The sequence below is a fragment of the Trachypithecus francoisi genome, unplaced genomic scaffold (assembly GCF_009764315.1).
Source record: "Trachypithecus francoisi isolate TF-2019V2 unplaced genomic scaffold, Tfra_2.0 Lachesis_group15, whole genome shotgun sequence".
Lineage (NCBI taxonomy): Eukaryota > Metazoa > Chordata > Mammalia > Primates > Cercopithecidae > Trachypithecus > Trachypithecus francoisi.
Window position 1 is genome coordinate 43,801,791 of NW_022681460.1, and position 11,591 is coordinate 43,813,381.

The following is an 11,591-nucleotide window of genomic DNA, read 5'->3' on the forward strand; positions in this document are numbered from 1 at the left end:
CCTTTCCTGAAGCATGTCAGGCTGCTTCACACCAAAAGCCTTTAACCCACTGTCCCCAGAACACTTTTCCCCTAGAAGTCTGCATAGCTTAGTCCTTCTTTGTCTACTGAATGTCAACCTTCTTGATGCCCTATTTTAATTGTAAACTATCTGCTTTTCATTTTTCCTCCTGCCTTATTTTTCTTTACCTGACATTCAATACATATTATATGTCTTACTATTTTCCTTATAAGTTCAGAGGTTTCTATCATTTTGCTCACTGTCATTCAATGAATGAATAAATGAATGAGTGAATGTATTTTGAACTTAATTACATATGCAGTGTTTGAAAGAAAGAAAAGCAAGTTTCCTTTAATGAAGGTATCATTATGTGCATATTATGGTTCTTTCGGCCTTACTCCCAAACAATTTTTTAATCGGTAGCTTCAAGATTGCTACATTGATTGAAATTCTAATTACTTGGCTGTGAGCACAAGTGTGCTCATAACTTTATCATGTTGCCATAAATATCAGTTATTTGGTAAGATAATGCTGCAGTCACCTCCTCCTACTATAATGTGTAATTATCTCTCTTGGGCTCTCACATTCCATTGTGAAAAACTAACATTAGCTCATATATAATAGTCATTCATAGTCTTTGCATGTTTGGTATGTGTGACCAAATGCCCTTTAATAGGTTCCATACTAATATTATATGAATATTAGTGAATCATCTAGTATAAATTTCTACAGGGCCTCTTAAGTAAATATGTATTTAGTTGGTTATGTTTTATGCATATTTAGAATTTGTTTGCATTATCCAACTTCACATGTATTATTTACCCAGTGGGAATATTTCGCTTTCTGCTGCTCTATTTTATCCTATGTTCAAATCCACATATGTTTTATAATATTCATAATGCTAATCCACCAAACAATCTTCATATCTGGTATATTATCATTTTCTTAATGAGGTATTATCTACAGCAAAGTATTTGCTTAATCACTCACGTTTTGTTTGCTTGGTTTTGGCCATTCCTCACTCAAGACAAGTATCTGTTGGAAAAAAAGGATGTCTCCAGAAAGTCAATGAGTCCTATAAAGAAAATTGTAGCAGACATTTTCTGAAGAAAAACTAATGTGTCAAAGGTAAGTAAACCATAATTAATTTCTTGGAAGTTTTTTAAAATTTTTTCCCCCAGTTTATAAAAAGAAACCTCTCTGGTATGTTGGTCAGGTTGAAACCTAATTGCATAACATACATTATTTCATTCTCAATTACAGTTGAAACAACTCAAATTGATAAGTGTTTGCTTTCTGTTTTCACATTTTTAAAATCTAATTTTTGTTTAAAAAGTTGAGTCTAAAGAACTAAAATTTGGGACAATTTAGAAGCTAAAGGGAGTGGATTAATATTGGTTACATTTTGCTGTCCAATCAGCATCTCATGGGAGTTTAAAAATAATTTTAGTTATTTGCTTTTAGCCCTTCTTATGTAAGGCTAACACAGTGGACGTGTCATAGACCATTATTCCAACTAGTCTGATGGTTTGTTTGCAGACTATTTCATTATGTTCTTCATTTTTTTCATTAAAATCTTTATGAAAGCTAAGTGGCAATTTCATGTTGGAGAAATGAAGCAGTGAAAATGGCTATCATATATCCATCATTTAAACAGAGTACTTGGGGTGCCATGTTCCAGCACCACAGCTTAGTGCACCAATACTGTCTAGTATAAACATCTCTTAATAGGTACCTGGGGCTGGAGTTTCTCTACTGTGTTTAACCTAAATGAGTACATGAGATTGCTATTGAAAGTGTGTTTATATCTGTGTGGAATACAAATAAGTTTATTGTTATGGAGTCTCTGTCTTAGAAAACAGATATTTAGGGTCTCTAAACTTTTATTTTGAAATATCTATAGACTGACAAAGAGTAGCTAAAATAGTACAGAGAGATTCTGTGTACCTAGCTGCTCCCATATAAAAAATCCTATGCAACTATAGTGCTTTATTAGATTTTTAAAAAGGTATTCTTTTATTAGACCCGTTTCAGATTCATAGCAAAATTAAGAGGACGGTATGGAGATTTCCCATACACTTCTTGTCCTCCTCCCACATGCATAGCCTTCCCCGTATCAACATCCTCCACTGGGGTCATACATTTGTTAAAATTGATAACCCTGCACATCATAATTGCCCAAAGTCCATAAGTTACATTAGGGTTCACTCCTGGTGTTGTGCATTCTATAGCCTTGGGCAAGTGTATAATGACTGGTATCCACCATTACCTGACTATTCAGAGTGGTTTCACTGCCCTAAAACTCCTCTGCATTTTGCTTATGCATCCTTTTCTGCTACCTTCAACCCTGGCAATCACTGATCTTTTGTTGTCTCCATAGTTTTGCCACTTTCAGAATGATTTGTAAAGTGAGGAGACTTGATGGGCCTATTCCTTCTGAAGCAGGATAGCTATAAAGATAAAAAACCAAGCCCCACTGATTATCTCTTAAAACTAGCAACTAAACCCCATGATTCCTTGGGCAGTTCCAAGATTTCAGGTGCAGTATTCTTTATTTATATTTGCTTTGCTTAAATATCATCCAGCCTATAATTTAACAAATCAGCAAAAAGGAAAAGCAGAGAGAAATTAGCAGAGATATCTTCCCCCAATTCCCTCCCCATCTCTTTATTCCTCACCCAAAACAGCACTTCTGGAGAGATGTTTATGAGATCTGTAATTTCTGGGCCTATCAAAAGTATTAATTTGTGAGTTTCTGGGTCTTTGTTTTCACTGTTCTTCAGAACGGGCACCCCAGGAGCATGAAGGCCAAGTCTGTCTCAGTTCTGTCATCTAACGAGTGTCTTGAATTTTATAGTCAAGTATTATATAGCTGTTTCTGTATTAAAGATTGTGGGTTTTTAAAAGTTGATTTGTATTTTTTTTCTTGAATAGAATAGAGAGAGTTATTCTCTCTGAGAAGATGGGTTCTCCCTTGTCTGATGGACTTCAGAGCTTAAAAATAAGGCTGATTTGAAAGTAAATTTGCTCTCCTCTTTTATTTTTATTTTTTTGGTCCTGAGTCCAGGAACCTTTACCCTTTCTCTTCTCTTCCCTCATAATGAACCTGGTCTCTTGTCTCATTCTGTATGTAATCCCCTGGCTGACTCCTAGCTTCAGCTCCAGACTTGATACCAAAACCTGTGAACAGGGGAATTAAAAGCAAGCTGTACTCTCTCACCAACTTTCTCTGATTTCTAGGCCTCCTTCAGATTTGACCCCAGGCTTCTTCTACTTCCTGTCCACGTGGAGCAATTGCAGTTCAGCTGGTTCCTGAGTTGCTACTGTCCAGCCCCCATGTCCACGTGCTGGTCTAAGAAGAGGGCAGGGATATTGAGAAAGCAACAGGGAAGGGGCAACAGTGACCATCTCTGCCCAAGTGTGAAGGCCTCCCTGGCCCTCCAAAGAGATGTACAGGCTTCATGAGGAGATGCAAAGGTCCTTCTTGGTGCAGGACTTCAATTATGATCTCTGAGAATCTGCTTCAAAATAAAGTCCCCCATATTGAAAATCACTGATCTCACTTCAAAGGATAAAAGTAATCTTTACTAGAAGAGTCATACACACACACACACACACACACACACACACACTGCTCTCCTGCCACACACACACGGTGGTAGCTATGAGTAGTGATATATGTGTTAATTAATTTTGTTGTGGTCATAATTATACAATGTATATGTAATTAATTCATCCCATTGTATACCTTGAATATATGCAATTTTTATTTATTAAATATTTTCCTAAGGTCTCCTAAAGTATGTCTTTTAACTCTTTAACTATTTCAGCAATATCATCTTTTCTTTCCTTCATGTTCTTATTCTTTCCTATTTAATTTTATTTTTAAGATAATTTTTCTCTCTGTCTTTTCAGGAATAACATTCTTAAAGGTTCTCCCTTTTTCCTTTAAAAGCAGTGATTGCAGATAAAGAAGCTGAAATTTTTGCTCTTATGATACAAAACAGCATGGCTTGTAAAGAATTTTCCAGTGTCATTTGCCCCGGAGGTGCCCTGTCCCCTCCAATTTTGCACCAGCTCTGTATTTTTTCTCTGTGACCTTGACAACAATTCTTCACATATTCATTTAATACCTCTTAACTTTCCTGGGTGTCAGATAAGGCACTCAGGACACAGTGGTGACAAAATAGATAATTAAGGGAAGCTTACATCATAGTTGGGGGAAACAGTCCATAAATACGTAATTGAACAATAAGCAAGATAATGTCAGAATGAAACCAGGATCAGGAAGAAAATGAATCAGAATGATTTCAAAGAGCATTTGAGGGCAGGGGAAGATGGGACTCTTTTAGATGGGTGCATCTAAAAGAGGGAAGGCCTCTCGAACATGTCATGTCTGAGTTGAGTCCTAGATGATAAGACAAAGCAACCATGAGAAGATTTTCTCTGAGAGCATGAGAATCAGGCTACAGAGAACATCAAGCAGCTGCCTTCTTCAGACATCTGTTTCCCCACAAATAGCAATCTATTTTACCTGCAGAGAATTTTGCAGTTGCTCTCCTTCCCTCTCCTTCTGCCTCTCCCTCTCTCTCTGACTTTCCCTCTCCTTCTTCATCCCTCCCTCTCTCTCTCTCTCTCTCAGTGTGTGTGTGTGTGTGTGTGTGTGTGTGTATGTGTGTAAATCTATGAGAAACAATTCATCTGAGAAGTCAACATACAAGTTAAATTTAAGGCAAATATAGAGGAGAATAAGATTTGAGGGAGTAACAGAGGTAAAATAACCTTATTTGATTAACATTTTATTTCTACCTTAAATAAAAAGAAAAATGTTTCTATTTACAATTATTTGATACGTTTCTGTAATTGCATAAAAGCCTATAAGCTATCAAAGTTCATTCTATTAACTAAGGAGAACTCTTAAGAGCTATATCTGGATAATAAAACAAATTCATAAATTAGCAATTTATAATTCCCCATTGTAAATGATCACTCAGCGGATCCACATGTCCGCATGGGGACATCTGGCAATCAAATTAAATATTCCCATTTCCAGATGCAAGATGTAACTAACTGGTTAATTGCCTTAAAAATTTTGGCCTTATGATTTATTTTTAAAAAATCATTAGAAAATAGATAATGAAAAAAATGTGGTTCCAAAAGTTTTTCATTTTTCTGAAAAATACTTCCGTTATCACTATTTTTAGCAAATTTGATTTAAAAATCTGTTTTTTTTTTCTAAGCTTTGAGTTAGGGAAAATTTTAAAAGACTATAGGAGTTGGGGAAATTTTAATATCAGCCAAAATGGTTTGAAGCAGAGAACTAGGATAAGAAAGGAAGTGAGGGCTGAGCAAAGGTCTCAAGCCAAATGGGGCAGAAGAAAGAGCCCAACTAGTTGTGACAAATAGAGGGAGAGCAGCTGCTGACCAGCCTCATGACCTTATTTATTACATGGGGAGGAGAGTTGGCCAGTGATGGAAAAGGAGGAAAACCATATCCTCCCTTGGGGACAAGGTATAAAGATCAAGGGATCTGTGAAGTCTAGCATGTCCCACAATGATGATGATGGTGATAATGACCACAGCAGTCCCTAGAGTGTGACACCAAAGTGAAGGGGAGGACAAACACTCACACAGAAATGAGGAGCACTGTGCAGCAAATGGAAAGCCTTCATCTGATTTCAAGCTTTTTTGACAGGAGGCCTGTACTTATTCCAGATTGAATTGTCTGTCTTCTCATCACATCCTTTGGAGAGAGCAAAAGTTAGGGAATGTCCGTGGGGTGTTTGTGAAGATTCTTTGTACTGGGGATGGGAGATACCAATGCATTGGCAGCTCTTAACTTCCCCCATGAAAATATACTATATCCCTCTCAATAAAAAAAAAAAAGCAGGGAGAAGAAAGTTGTGGTAGAGGTTGTTATCATAATGCCAAAATTACTCTGAGGAAAAGAAAAAGCCACTTCAGAAGTATTCTCTCCCTTAACTGTACAAGGTGTCAGAGGAAGCAGATGTTTTGGCTGTTACTCAATCTCCTACTCTCTCTTTCTCTCCTTGTCATCTTCTCCATCACTTCTCCATCATAAATTAATAACAGCACTGACTAATTTTATCATGTTTTGAATCAATTTTCACAGGTCCATCTGTTTATTTGAATAAATGTCTCTGATATACATCATCTTATAAACACTCCAAAATGTAAAACCTTAAGCACAAGAAGAAAGGCACGTGGAGAATCTGTGTTCCAGGACTAATTCTATTACCGTGGATTTTTTCCAGAAGAGGCTGAGCTGTGCACACCTCAAGATAGACTCAGGGATACGGCTTTATTTATTTTTATTTTTTGGTTATTGCAAGGAAATTAATTATGAAACTGGGTAAAAATTTTTTATCTTATTTTACAAACAATAATACCCATAAAGCATGCTAAGTGTGAGTAATAGGAAGCCAGTCATGCACCGATGTGTAATAGGGAATGAGGACCCCACAATTCACGCTTCCTACATAAGAGCATACTTGAAGGCTGCAAAGGTTTTAAGATCCGAGATACAACTGAGACGAAGAGTTTAAGGAAGGCAGTCACAGCCAGTGTTATAATGGGCCTAGCAGCTGCTACTGAGTCTCTACTTGTGAAAGGTGTGAAAGCAAAACTAAGATTTTAGTTCCCTCAGCCACAGTCTCCCTGAAGGGCAGTAGTTGGCATCAAGAGTCACTTTTGCAAATGAAGTGACTCACACTGAGTAGAAACAGCCAGCCAGGGCAGGAAGGGCTGTGACTCTTTATCAGTATCTCAGGGACCTTGGTCTCCTTCCTTCCTCTCCTAAGGTAAACCATTTGGAAAAGTCTAGATGTTTTCTCAGTATGATAAACTATGAAAATAAGCACTTAATTTATATTTCTGCTAGCATCATTCCACTTACTCTTACAGACTCTTAAATTGGATATTACATTACTGAAGCAACAAAGAGTCCCTAAACAGAAAATGCCTTTGAAATAAGGCAAAAGTTAATAAATACCAATTTAATTCAATACCAGTCAAATTTTGCTGTCTTCCCTGCAAGATCATTGGATTAGAGAAGTCAGAAAACATTGGTTTTATTTTAGAATCCCTTATTAGACAAGTGACCTTGAACAATCACTTTAACCTAAGTCTCTGCTTCTCATTTGTGATATAAAATTAGTCACATTATCTCTGATTACCCATCAAGGCTATTGTCAGTATTGTATCAAATAACGTGTGGAAAAATCACTCATTATTAATAAAATACTATTTAAATCCAAGGCCCTGTTTTTAAAACAAGTTCTCAAGCCAAACCTCACTTTTCTTGCAAATCCTTTGTGGACCTCTCTTTTGCCCAGGGTGGTAGAGGTTCACCTCTCCTTTAGTAGCACTATCCTGAGCTGGGCACATCACCACTCCACTGAAGATGACACCGCTCAGCCTCTCCAGTATGGCTGTGTAACGAGGTTCTTGCCAGTGGTACGTGATCACAGGTGCTGTACACCACTTTCAGGTCATTTAAAGGATGGCTCTAGTCCTCCCCTTCCCCATCTCCCCTCTTGCTCACCGGATTATAGTCATTGTAGAGGGAGCTAAACAGCCATCTCACACCACAAAAATAGAAGCAACAGATGAGGCTGGCAAAGCAGTAGGACTCAAAGAACCTGAGTCACCCACACTGTGGAGTGGTTATTAACAGCCTCAGGGTGTCCTGTTCAGTGAGAGAATAAACTTCTATTTGTTTAAGCTACTGTATTTTGGACTTTATTATAAAAATGTCTTAATGGATGTGTTCCAATTAATTTTGTCTATCTGTACTGTAGTACTCATCACTGTATATTATTTTACTATTATCTTCTTAGCTTACTTGTTAAATCCTTTAGCTGAACTCTGAGAGCAGGGACCATCCATTCTTGTGTGCCCAGCACCGAGAACAATATCTAACTCAGAATAGACTCTATAACATTTAAACGAATTAAAAATCATTTTTAAAAAAATTAAGGATGAACAAATAAGGCTTTTGAAGGAAATCTACAACTTTGCATTCTAGTTAAAATAGTAATTAAAAAATTTCAGGACTTCAATGCTGTTCATTTTCTGCCATTTAATTTTCATAATAATGCTACAGTTTGATGCTTCTTGAAACCCAGTCAACTGTTTCATATTATATTTCCCTATTTCACTAATTTTAATTTTGACAAAATTTAGTAGTTATCTAAGAATAATATTTCTAGGAGAGTGATAGGAACTCAGTTCTCAGTGGGGTAGGGAGACAAGTTTGTATAGGGTAGTACATAATATAATATATTGTGAAAATGCTGCAGTAAAGTTAGGTATAAATTAGTTAGGATTTATCAGTTAAGATACTACTATAAGAAAGGTCAGGCCGGGCGCGGTGGCTCAAGCCTGTAATCCCAGCACTTTGGGAGGCCGAGACGGGCGGATCACGAGGTCAGGAGATCGAGACCATCCTGGCTAACGCGGTGAAACCCCGTCTCTACAAAAAATTACAAAAAACTAGCCGGGCGAGGTGGTGGGCGCCTGTAGTCCCAGCTACTCGGGAGGCTGAGGCGGGAGAATGGCGTAAACCCGGGAGGCGGAGCTTGCAGTGAGCTGAGATCGGGCCACTGCACCCCAGCCTGGGCGACAGAGCGAGACTCCGTCTCAAAAAAAAAAAAAAAAAAAAGAAAGGTCAAAATAATAGCATCTTAAACAAAAAGAATGCGTAACTACAGTGATATGACATTGGTAAAAACCCAACTATTATCAGTGTTTAGGGAATAGGATGTAAACGTTCATTTTCTACTTATAACTAGATATATTCATACAATAATTACCTGTAATAGTGAAAGAAATAGGGGAGACTGGGAAAGAGGGGAGAGAGAAAGAAAGAGAGAGAAGGAAGGAAGGAAGGAAGGAAGGAAGGAAGGAAGGAAGGAAGGAAAGAAGGAAGGAAGGAAGGAATGGAGGCAGGGACGGAGGGAGGGAGGGAGGAAGGAAGGGAGGGAAGGAAGGAAGATTCATTTAATAATAGAGAAATGGTAGTGTATCTATTCAATGGAATATTATTCTGTCATTTAAATCTAGCTGTAGAGGAGCTGTTCTTCCTCCTGAAGCCAGTTCCTTCACTTGTGCTTTAGATTTGGCCCCTTTTCCTCTCTCAGAAGTCATGCATTACCAACTATACCCTTTATCCTTAAGTTGCCCACTTCCTCTAAAATGGATTCTTTCTTTGGCATTTCAAGTCTTATTATCCTAAAAATAGCCCCTCTGCCCAAGAGCCTCCTCTAGCTCTGCCCTACCTCCCTAACCTTTCTTAGCCAACCTTACTGAAGGTGCTCCACACTCATGGTCACCATTTTCCTATCAAGTATATGCTTCCAAGTGACCTAGGAAATGAAGCCTTCAGAAATCATGAGCTCTGCACCTGCTTTAAGAGGTTCTTCCCTGGCTCAGCATAAATTTCTTCAGTTGTAAAATAAGGCAATTCAGAGTCAAAGCTGAAAGGGCTTTCAAAGAGTCTACCCCTCAGTATTATTCAGTGGGATGATGAAGGTGATTAGTTCAGTACTAGCCACATCTTCTGAGTTTCTTGTGTGTTTGATCCTTGGAACCACACTTTGACGTGATTGCATCCAGTCCCATGGCTTTAAATACCATCTACATGATGATCTATATGATCATCAACCACTCTCCTTAACTCTGGAAGTGTGTATTCAGTTTACGCCTCTTCTTTGTTGCTCCGGGCTTCTGAAACATAACATGTCTAAAACTGAACTCTTAATTTTCTTCCTGAAACCTGCTTCTCCTGCAGTAAATGGTAACTCCATCCTTCGAATTGATCCACCCCAAAATCTCGGCATCACTCTTGATCATTTCTCATGATTTCACTACTATTGACCTTGTCTAAGCCAATATCATCTATCTTGTCTACACTATTGCAATAACCTTTTAACTGGTGCTCCTGTTTCTGTTCTTATTTTCATCCCTTTCAGTATCTTCATAGCAACAATTAAAAAAAAAAAAAAGTCATGTCACAGCATTGTTTTGCACAGTCTTTCAATGGTTTTTTTTTTTTTTTCACATGGAATAAACTCTAAAGTTATTTCCTAAAGGACCCTCCATCACATTGGACAGTGTTTGATTTTATCTCTCATCTACTCTGCTTTGGTCACTTGGATATGGCTATTCTTTGAAAACAGCCTCACACTCCTCTGACTCAGAGCCTTTGTATCTGTTATTTCCACTTCCTGGAATCTCTCCCCAGATATTGGCATGGCTTAGAGCTTTACTTTCTTCAAGACTTTGCTGAACGCTGTGTAAAATATCATACCTATATCCTGTTTACTCTGTAGGCACCATCTTATTTTTTTTTCATAGCACATATCACCACCTGACATATTCTCTATATTGATTCATTTATGTGATTTTTGCTTGTCTTCTTCCACTGGAATGTAAAGTCCCTGACAGCAAGGAATTTCTCTGCTTTTTAATTTTTAAATAACTGAGCACATAAATATTCTTGACTGAACAAATACATTTCTATTCATCTAGGGTTCTACTAGAACGGATATGTACATCACCTCATCTGACAGTCTGTTTTACACTTAATCGTCTTAATATATAAATATGTTCATCTTATTTCAAACTGTAGCAAAGTAAAAAAATAATAATACCTTGAAATAGTTGGTGTTAGAATTCCTTTGAAGAAAATAACTGTCTTTTGTTTGGGAAAATACTTGATAAACTGGTTGTGTTGAAAAGTGAAATCATGACAGCAAGGTTTGGCAGAAGGCAAGCAAAAAAGGGATTAAGTTGCTATGCAATTGCAATTTGGAGTGATGAAAAGACAAACAAATAGAGTGGGGGAGAAACAGAAGAGTATAAATAAGGAACAGTTGGGTGAATTGGGAGGCATGGCAAAGGGTTTATGACATCTAATTGTTAAGTTTACATGGCTTGAGTTCTTCTGGTATAAACCATTATCTCCCCCAAACCTTCTACAAAGTCTGCTGCTTCCAAAAGAGTCTTTCATTAATGGCATGTGTGTGTGTGTGTGTGTGTGTGTCTGTTTGTATGTGTGTAAATAATGAAACAGATTGCACTGTGTTTGGGCCATGCCAGGGTGAGAGTAGAGGAAGGACAGGGTATGGTGGGAGAACAGAAAGCAGTGTGGGCAGGACATAAATGCCATAGATGAACCTGAGTGATTGAGCCCTGCTGGAATCAGCAATTATTTTCGTGAGAACATTGGGGTCTGAACCAATCTTCCATCATACTTAGGGGGCAGAAATGCCTGAGAAGCCCTCTGTGTTCCTTGACAAAACTTTCCTTGCATTTAAAGACTCTCCTTTTATTTATGCTAATCTTTATAGAAATGTAGTGTCCTCAGCCTGGGGACTATAATTAAGAGATAGCATAGTAATAATATTGATTTTAAAAATTATAATAGTATCTCTCTTGACAAGACCTGCAAGACAAATTACCAAAACTCCAGACGGTTCTTATTTTCCCTTTCTTCTGAGTAGATTTGATCATGAAGATCACTCACCCATTATCAACTCTCCATCTCTTAGAAGCTTCAGGAACATGCA